The sequence below is a fragment of the Colius striatus genome, chromosome 1 (assembly GCF_028858725.1).
Source record: "Colius striatus isolate bColStr4 chromosome 1, bColStr4.1.hap1, whole genome shotgun sequence".
NCBI lineage: Eukaryota > Metazoa > Chordata > Aves > Coliiformes > Coliidae > Colius > Colius striatus.
Window position 1 is genome coordinate 28,967,830 of NC_084759.1, and position 10,829 is coordinate 28,978,658.

A 10,829-nucleotide genomic window follows, 5' to 3' on the forward strand; every position below is an offset into this window, starting at 1 on the left:
GGAGAAAGGAAGCCAAGGTGAAGTCATTTCCATCTTTAAGAAGAATGGAAAATACTGACAGTCTCAGTAATGTATAGACAAGTAACAGGCTTGAGAGAAAGCAGTGGCTTGCTGTTAGGGTAATTCAAAAGCCCTTGGGATTCCTGTAACAGGAGGAAGAATAGATGAGGGGGATACGAAGGTGGCTGCACACACTTTCTTGACTATAGCGGTCACACCTCTTAACCCTAAAATAACAATCTGTAGAGTAGAAGAAAGTTGCTTTAAGTTACTTCAGCAAATGCTTATGGCTTTGTAGTTCAAAAGTGAATTTCCTTTTGGAAACAGCAGTGTGTTAAGGGGTTGAATATGGTGTCACAGATAGGATGAGGAGTGGGAACAGTAATATGAAGGACTGTGCCCAGGGTGGCATGTTGTCAGGGGTGCCCCTTTACAAAGGTCTGGAAGGGATCTGGAAACAATATTTCTCGTTATATCCCTTCATGAAGAAAGAGAATTAGTGATTGATTTGTGTTAAGTTCCTTGAAATTAACTAGGCACATGGAGATTGCTATAATTAGCAAGGTTCTAGAGAGACCTTCTAGAATGATGGGTCCTCTTAATTATGTGCATGTTTTAGTCGTTCCTCAGACTGTTTCACCTAATTCAAAGTATGTTGCAACCAATGAATAATATTGCATTTGGTGTTTAGTTAATGAAGGCCCACAGCTGATGTAGGAGCTATCTGAGTCTACTTAAAGCCTTATAAACAACCTCCTTACCCATACTGTATTGCAATATTAATAATCAAAGATGTGTAAAAATGGAAACTTACTGAAATTAGTCTATACAGCCAAAAGCAAAGTCTCTAACAAAGTAAACAAGGCATGAAAAAAATTGTAAACAGCTTGCAGGTAAGAGCTTCAAAGGAACAGGGATTTGAATGGCAGGAAAAGCAGTCTGTGTCAGATGACTTGCTGCCTTTCGATACAGTTGTCACCAAGGCAGAGTTTTGTAACTCTTTTCAGATTACCATAAAAACAAGATGCCTTTTTTTGTAAGAACAGTGTAACTGCTTCCAACCTTGAAATTCAGAAATTGGGTGTTCTCATGTCCCACAGCAACCTCAGGTGTTAGATGTGTGGCGTGTTGGGGCCACTGTGCTTGAAGACAGCTCTGATGCACACTAAGGAGGAATCTTATTTCATAAGTATTCAAAAAGATTAAGTAGTCTTTTTAATGGGTAATCTACTGAACCAGTTTCAGGGGTTTTTTGTATTAAACCACTTTCTACTGTGATACTTCAGTGAAATAATTGACCTTCATGGAAAAAGCAGACCATAAGATTCCAAATAGTATTAATACCATTGGTGGACATATTCAGATTTGATTAAAACCTCAAGCTAGAGGTCCAATGTTGAACGGTTTGAAAGAAAAGATAGAAATGAAGCTCTGAAGGAGCTGGGAATAAAGCTATATTTCAAGTTACTAATAGGTGTAATGCATTTAATGTGGGGGAGGCCTATATAGCAGCTCCTTGAAGACCTCCCTGCAGCAGTTTCACAACAGTGAAATTGCTAAACTTCAAGTAGATAGTAACTATCTTCCTACCCTGTGCAGGTGGACCAGTAGCCCTAGATGTAATGGAGGTTTAACTGCAAGGTAATAGCACTATTTAAAGACAAGTATTTACATTCAAATGTCAATCTGATACGAACAAAAGAGGCAGAGGTAGTGAATTGCCACTGTTTTGTAGTGGGGAATCCATGCCTGGGTTTACCAAGGCTGCTTGTGAATCACAGTGTTAGTCTGTCTGATTACCTGACAGACTTACCAGCACAGGTGGTATTGCTAATACCAGCTATATCCCAATCATGAGATGCTACAGTGTAAGAAATCTCCTGGATAGTGTTTTGTGCAAGATGTATTTCATCTTTGTGCAAGAAGTTTTCATCTTGGGAGGGGAAGTGGGGAAGGAAAAAAAGTGCAGCTCTACCTCCCTAGTGACCAGGGACTGGGACCAAGGGATGGGAGGAGATACTAACTACCCATTCTTCCCAGCAAGTTGCCTGACAGTCAGTTGAAACTTCAGGCACCTGGGAAAGAAAGATGAGTTTATCCCTAGATCTAATTTGAAGCCAGTCTGGATAGGCATTGGCAGGCTTGGCATGTACTTGCTGCAAAACCTTTATTATGAACGGGAAGTACTGCTGAAATGCAGTTACTGCCATTCTACACAGCAGGGACTGGCTGCGTGGGTCAGGTAAAACGTTTAGCTGGTAGAGGATGCCTGTGAGAGGTATAATGTGGGTAAGCAATAATGGTGTGTTGCAAATAGACTCTCCCAGTCAGCAGCGATGTAGGGTTTGGAGTATTATTACTTGGTGATAGACACAACTGAGGCAAAACTACTCCAAAGTGGCAGTGGCTGTGCCCTGCAGTTCCTGTTCTGCAGGTGAGTTTCAGCATATTGGGTGCATCTATTTTCATTTGAGCTACAGAGCTGAAACACCCTGCAAACTAAACTGCTTTTTTTTTTTGACAAGTGAAATAATTAGTTTTGTAAGATACTATGTAATAATTAAGCAATCCTTAAAATGTAATGAAAGACTTTCTTCCAAGTGTGTGTTGAAGTGCATGGAGTGTAATGAAGGGCCTATACACACAGGTGTTCAACAACTTGCTCGGGGGGTTTTTCCCTCTCCCGTTTAGAGACTGTGGAACGTACTCCCATAAGCAGGTGATGATGAGAGAGTTAGATGTTCTTCCCCTTGAAGAACAGGGAACAGAGAAGTAAAGTCACAGGTGTGGTGGGTGATACAAAGCCAGTAAACATTTTTACTCACAAAAAGAGAATCTAAAAGACCGTATTACTGAGAATTGATTTTTTTGATGAAGTGGGGTTTTTATATATCCTAACTTCAAACTTCATGTGTTAGTGTGAAAGAAACTCTATAGGTATCTACAGAGAAGGAAGGAATGGTGTGTGAGCAATACAAACATAGCAGTGGAGATAATTTATTCCTAATACAAAACTGTGTCCACAGGGCAGATAATTTTTGGAACACCGTCTTTGATTTTACAGTCAGTAATTAACTCTTTGTCTATGGGAAAGCAGAAACAACACAGGGAAAGAGTCTGAGATGCTATATATTAGACTCTCCACCATTTATTGTTTCCTTAAGGGAAATCTAGGAAGGTTTATTTTATTATTCCCCATGCCCTGTTCTGAACTATCATGCTTGAGACTAAAATTATCTTTTTGGTCTCCATCTGCTCAGAAGTTCAAAGACATTGTGAGGGGCCTTATCTGTGTTCCTGTTCCCTACAGTTTGTGTCCCCTGCTGTAGCTTCTGCTGCTGCTTGAAGTCTTCACCAGGCTGTCCTTTCCTTTGCAACGATGGCTGATTCCTGCGAATGTTGAGGTGCAATATATAGGGGGAAAAGAGGAGGGATCTGAATGGGTACAGCCTGAATAAAAGACTTTGCTGCAAATAACGTGGAACTACTATTTGTATTGTTTTTATACTTTACCCAGATTCTGAAAGCAAGAGCAGGCCAGTAGCTTTATATGTGTGTGTATGTGTATATCTCTGTGTATCTATAAACATACTGAGGGTGAGATTAATATATATGAATTTGGGAACAGTATTTATCAGTTTACTGCAGTACAAAGTACACTGTGTTCATGGTAAGTGTTCTCATTATCCATGGCCCATTTAAATGGGAAAGATGTGTTGGTTGGAGGAAAGAGCCAGTATTGCCTCTTGTTTTGAGCATCACCTGAGATAGGTGATGTAGCTTTGTTGCACTATGCACTTCTCTGCTACTACTAATTTTGTTATTTTGTTGTCAGAGCTGTTATTAGCTTTGGGAATGAGCCATGTGCTCAGCACTTGGCATGTTCAGGCTGCAGAGAGAATGGAATTGTGTTCACTGAAAAATAACACTACACCTGAGGGACAAAACCAGGACTTGGAGGTCCTCAGTCCTGTAAGCTAGCAGTAAGAAAACTCCTCCCTCTTCCCATACTTTTGACCTTTCCTATACAAGGCAACAGCAAATCTGAGCCGTACCTGGTACTGGTTGTGAGCTGATCTTGTGGCTCGGCTGGGTCTAGTGACTGGCTGGGCAGGTGGACAGCATTCATGGTCCTTGCAGTGTTGGCTCGTGATGGAAGGCCCAAAGCTGCTTCCTTCAACAGCAGTTTTCAGTCTTTACTGGCTGCTTTCTTCTTTCTTCTGAACTAATTATCTAACTTGTTCAGGGGAATAGCAAGTATGCTTCTAATGTTTTCTTTATAGTCACTTAATTTTCTGTGATATAAAAGGTAATCAAGCTGCAGTGTTTACCTCACACTAGAAAGGACAAAAAAAGAGAAGCTAAATCTAGGGAAACTTGCAGCTGTAACATATAGGATGATGCTCACATTGTTGTCACAACCCTTCAACCCCTGGTCTCTCCAGAATGTCCTCAACCTGTCATTGCTGTGGCAGGTCTGTTGCAGTCTGGATCAGCTTCATGACTGGTGTCTGCAGTGATCAGACATGATTACCTCCAACCCCTGCCATTTCCTTTCCTCTGGGAGCAGCTGAGGCCATAACCTCGTATCAGACAGAGTCCTTGAAGCACCAAATCACTTGGAACAAATCTATTTCAGAGAAAATGGATGTAAAGCTGCTCCTGTCCTTGGTGTTCTTGGGAGGAAACTAATGCTAGTAAAGCACAGCTCTCTGTCAGACACTCTCCTTGTCAGCTTTATACTACCCTTCTTTAAAAAAAGAAAAACCTCTCTCTTCCCTCCTCCTCTCCCCCCAAAAAACCCAACTCTAGACTTTTTATCTACATATTACTGTTTTCTGGTGTCAGTTCCTTGCATCTAGAGTAGCTTAGCTACTCATTCTGTGTTTAAAACCAACTGCTTCCTTTACTTGTCCTTTTCCTTTGACTTCTCTGTTGCTTTTTGACAGATTGTCTATATATATCCACTATGTCACTTTGCTGATTGATTGTTTTTTCCCACACAGCTGTCTGTCAAGCAATGCTTTCATATGCCAAGTCCAGTACAAGTCATTCCATGACTCCACTTTCCTAACCAATGCATCAATTCTCATATCCTTAGGCAGTACCTACTATATTGTTGTCTTATGCAAAGGGGTTTTTAATCGAAAATTCCTGTTATCAAGATGTACTGGGCTGGAGTTAACTTTCTTCAGGGCAGCCCACACAGTGCTGTGATTTGGAGTTGCTTTGACAATTGCTGAGCAGCACTTGCACAGTGTCAAGATTCTCTCCATTTCTCACTCTGCATCCCTTATCAAGTGGGCTGAGGATGAGGAAGAGGTTGGGAGGGGACACAACTGCGACAACTGACCCCAACTGACACAAGCAATATTTCATGCTGTATGACATTGTGCTTAGCAGCCAAAGTTAACTTGGAATAGGTATATTGTGAAGAACCACTTAAGTCTAAGTTAAAACATGATTTCTCCTAGAGCTTCATAGCCATGCCTTAAAGTAGAAGTTCCTATTTTGTTTGGGGTTTTTTTTAAAGTATTAGGCTGCTGCAGTGGCTGCTGAAGTGATCATCAGGTCAAGAGAAAGATGTGTTTCCTACCTACCATTTAGTGAATCTCAGCTGTTAGACAGACATGCTGCATATTTGTTTTGAAGTTGAATGTTTCAAGGGGAAATGATCACCTTAACTCCCCTGACCTGGGGCTTGGCACAGACTAGGCCCTTGAGATCTGAATTGCTTATTTTGATAGCAACTTGACCTGTGCTTGAGCGTGACCTGCCCATCTCAGTGTATGCCTAAGTTTTGCAAACCTAGATGGTGTGGTGTCAGGGAGTGTTTTCTCTCTCATTGTTCATTTGCTTGACCTCCCCATCACATACTAATTTTTTTACTATCTTTGTGGTGAAGTTGCTTGGATGTCCCAGTGTCAGCCAGGGCTCTGTATTACTTAACCGTAGCACATAAATGAGAATACACAATTCCACTCTGTTTCTTTCCAGTTCAACTGGAATAAAGGAGGAGGAGAAGACACATGTCCCACAGAGTGTTGGGGACAATAGTAGGAACAAAGTGCCTTCTTCCCAGCCCCTTCCTTTTAGCTGTTTCTGTTCTCCTTGCCTTTCATTGCAGATTACTTCAGTATTTGGTATTCATCTTTGCAAGCCAAGACGTCTCCCAACAACCTTCCATTTGTTTATTAGCCTTCTCCTTTAAAGCTAAGACTACCTTACCTTTGGTAGTGCTCTCTCAACCAAAATCCCAGCTAGCCTCCCTTGCTGGTGGGTAACTACTCCAAGCAGTTGTGATGTGTACAGTCTTTAAATCCCATTGAAGAGCTACTGCCTCCATCAGTCCAGGATCTTATGAGGCAGCATCATTAAACAAGTACTTTTTTCAGCTCAAGAGAAGCCTGGATCTGCCTCAATGTCATATGAATATACTCAGCAAAACACTCTGGAAAATAAGCATACACAGCTTTCAATAGCCTTGGATGACTGGTGCCAAACCATCCACTTTCCTTCTGTAGTAGAGTAACAGGTCTCATAGAAGCCACAGGTCATGTCACGTTGTTCAAGCTCTGTGAGACTTCTGACACTGTACAATGCAATACTTTCCTATGCAAGCTGGAGAGCTTAGTTTAGTGAAATCAGTAGCAGTTAGGCAGTACTCACAGTCAGGGAACAGCAGTTCACTGCAGTGTGGAAGGATCCAGGGAGCGAGATTTTTGCTGTGGTCTGTCCTGGGAGTTTGACTCTATCTGGTGATTTCTTTAGTAGTGTTTGTAATGGGAGGACATACTTACTAATTGTGTAGATGGCACATAGCTTAGAAGAGGCTGCACATGCACTTGAAGACAAGAAAAAACCCCAAAATTAACTTACAGGGTGAAATTTGAGAGGCAAAACATGAAGCGTTTCACCTGGACTGTGGTAACAAACAGCAGGGAACCATGTGAAAGTTAGAGAGCCATGGGAACCAGGGAACCATGCTGAAGACAGCTTGACTTTCATGGTGGTGTCTATGTTCATAATTAAAAGTCAGGAATAGACTTGCATTGACTGTTCTTTGAGCCATCTTCCTCCAGTGCAGATATGTCTTGAAGAAAGCTAGTTAGAGCAGTCCAAACCAGAGAGGCAGTGATCTAAAATGTAACCAAGGTGGGCAATAAGGAGTCCTCAGCTTGATTTGGTTTAGCAGAGCAGTTACACATTAGATCTTGTATCTCTCCTGAGCATTTCCCTCCTCGTTTGAAAACACTTCCTTGTTCCTATCTGGCAGAGGAATCCAATTGCCTCCCTCAAGTTTTCAGCCTCTTTGACAGCAGAAATTAAATTCCTTCAAGTCCTCTGTGAGAGCTGCTCTCTGAAATCCCATCTGCACTCCCTAATTGCAGAGGATTTAAAGGGAGAGAGAACCATTGTGATGTAAAAACAACATAATGCAGAAAAAAATGAGAAGGCTGGAACTACAGCTGAATGACCTTTGGGTTTAGCTGCTTCATATTTGGATTGCATTATCTGAAATTTTACTGAAGTCTTTCCTGCCATCCCAACTCATATTGCTGTGCTGTCTTTCACTGTGGGAAGTTGTGACATTGTCAGAGGGCAGCTGGCTCTGCCCTGGCGCTCTGCCTGTGCCTTCAGCTCTCTGGCCACGTAGCCCTCTGGACAGCACGGCTCAGGTTTTCCTCCTTGAAGAAGTGTGCCTGGCAGCAGAGTGTGGGCACGTTGCCTGCAAGCAAGAGCAATGACAAGGAGAACATGACATCATTTTCTATCAGCTAACAGTCCAAAAGCTGAGAGGTTTGCCTTCTCTTTTATATAGTCTATATTGCATTGCCCTGTGTTACCTATTTGCTGTCTCATTGATTTACGTACTTCACACAGGTTAATGTGGCTTCCTACACGTCAACCCATTGTCATTGCTCTGAAAAGTGCAACTCGGTTTTAAGTATCCTGGTTCTACTAGTTCCTGCCTGTAATTATACAGCTGCATCCATATTCTGAGTGGTAGCACAACTTCCCAAGCTAGATGTGTGGTTTTCTGCATTTAAGGGTTTTTACCAGCTCATGTGCTCATTGAAGGATCTTCTGTTGGACAACAAACTGGCCCTGAGCTAGCAATATGCCCTTGCAGAAATGACCAACAGCCTCCTGGGCTGCATTAGGCAGAGAATCAGCAGCAGGTCAAGGCAGCTGATCATTCCTCTCTGTTCAGCAGAGATGAGGCACATCTGGAGTGCTGAGTCCAGTGCTGGGTTCCCCAATACAAGAGAGAGATAATAGGCTTTCTATTGTGAGTCCAGTGGGAGGCCACGAAGATGAAGGGACTGGAGCAGCTCTCACTTGAGGAGAGGCCTAAAGAACTAGGCCTCTCCTCAAGTGAGAACTCTTCTTCCTCCTGAAGAAGAGAAGGCTCAGGGGATCTTATCCATGTGGATAAATGCCTGTTGGGAAGAGTAAAGATGGAAACTCTTCTCATTGCTGCTTAGGGACAAGATGTAATGAGCACAAACTGAAACACAGCAGATTCTCCTTAAACATAAGACTTTTTACTATGAGGTTGGTCAAACACTGGCACAGGTTTCCCAGAGAAGTCGTGGAGTCTCCAGTCTTAGAGGTATTCAAAACCTGCCAGGACGTGGCCCTGAGTGACCTCTAGGGTTATTAGGTGACAGGAGTCTTTGTGAAAAAGAATTATTGATGCACTGGTAAATTCACCTTGAAATGAGGAATACTTTTCCAATGGGACAAATGGCTTTTTAAAAGTAATGTTTGTTATTTGTGGTATCCAATTTACCAGTTTTTCCTACTTGACCAAAAAAAAATCAGCTTGAGGTGTGGGATTTTCACACCACTGATGTCTGTAAGATCCTTACTCATAAATGAAATCTTCCAAAATGAGGCCCAGGAACATTACTTGCAATGAAACATTTGTTTTAAACATATTCTTAGATTTTTTGTGCCTACTTACAGACATACTCTCTACCTCCAAACTTTCAGATTTGTGGGTGAGCATTTTCCTCATTTTTATTGCACCTAAACAGGAGGGAGGGAAAGGCTGCAACCTGTATGGCAATTGCTCACCTGGCCTATGTTTTTGATTCCTATTCCAGCTACTGGATCATAAGGACAGACAGACAGGGATTCCCAAGGGAGGTGTCAGCTCTACTTTTCCATCAGAAGAGGGACTGAAAGGGGCACTTGAGGGAGCTATTCTCCTTCCCATGGAAGCAGTGAGGAGAAGGAGTGTCCACTAGCCTCTAGAAAAAAATCCTAAATGAAAAGAATAAATTTTAAAAGTGACAACCATTTGTTTTAAGGAAAAAACAATGCTATTAGAACTCTGCAAATAGGATAATTTGAAATGCATAAAGCAAAGCTGTGCTATGGGTAGATCTTCTCTTGCTCATGCTGGAGTTAATACTGGAGTGATCTAAATGTTATTGAGTTAAAATATATTCATTATAGATTTTGAAAGTCTGCTTTCAAGATGTGAGAGGTTTTTTTGCACAGAATTGTAGAGCGTATACCTGCCTATACTTACAGGCAGATGCTGTAAGGAGGAGGAAGGGATAAAAAGCTAATATCAGTGGCAGGAGGCCAGTGCCCGAGTCTCTTAATAATCAGAGGGGAAAACTGAGCTTGATCAAGGTGAGCAGCAGCCTCACTCCAGGTTTTCTAAAAGTACCTGAGATCTCCCAAGTCAGGCCTGTCCTAAGTGTGCATTTAAGAGGAGCCTGTCTCTACTGATGATAGAAGAGACTGTTAGCATTAAGCTTGATGCTTTGATTTTAGAAGCTACCAGTGCCTGGCAGCATATTTGGGGAGCAGAAGCCCTTTGCTCTTCTTTGGTTTCACTGTGAATGCCACCCAGTTACTGAAGAAATGTCTGGTACTTGCTAGGAGTGGAGATACCAAGCAGCAGGAGCAGAGGTAAGCCCTGCAAGATTGTCTGGTCAGGTGAAGATGTAACATGATACTCTTGGATGCCTGGGAGAGACCAAGGCGGCTTTAACATGCCAGTCCCTTTGCTGGTGGAAACTGAATGACATGCCAGCTTCTAGTTAAAGCAAATAGAAATTAGTTAATGGATCTGAACTAGAGAAGTCTTTCTTCTTCCTTCTTCAAACAGATTTATAAGGATCGGTTAGGAAAACAAAGGAAAACTACACTTTGCTGTCTTGTTCCAAGAGCATATCTACTTCTTACTCTGCAATTGGCCATGCTTGATTGCCCAGCTCACACTTTGCATTCTGTGACCGATTAAATATGCTAGTATTTAAAGTCTTTGAGGTCTTCATGGGATTCCCTTTAGATTTAAATCTTCCCCAGGTCCCTCCTTTACCCCTATTTCTGATGGGTCTTTAACCCATGGTGAAGGCCCTGCCTTCTCCATATATGAAGCACTCGTACTCCTGTGGCAGATCAGGTGTCCTCTTAGGTTCTCAATGAGATTGTGTAGAAATCCTTAATCCACCGAGAGCTGAAAGGTTCTTTTGCAGCTGAGAAGGCAAGATGGAAACAACAAAGTGAAATGCCTTCACGATCTCAACCTTAAGTCTCCTACTACAGTACGAGCTGGAAGTCATACCTGACACAAGAAGATAATGTCAGTGGTTTACTATTACTAGCTTCTGGCTGAGACCAGACATGTTGGTACCCTCTTGAGTCATGGAAGAAGCAACCAACTGGGGGTAAGTGTCTTCTTGCCAGACCAACTCTGTCTCAGAGGGATATCTACCACAATAGAACAGGAAAAGGATTGTGGTGGCTTTACTCCTTCAGAACACAGCCCCTGTGTTGGCAGGACCTGGGAGACAGGCTCCCAC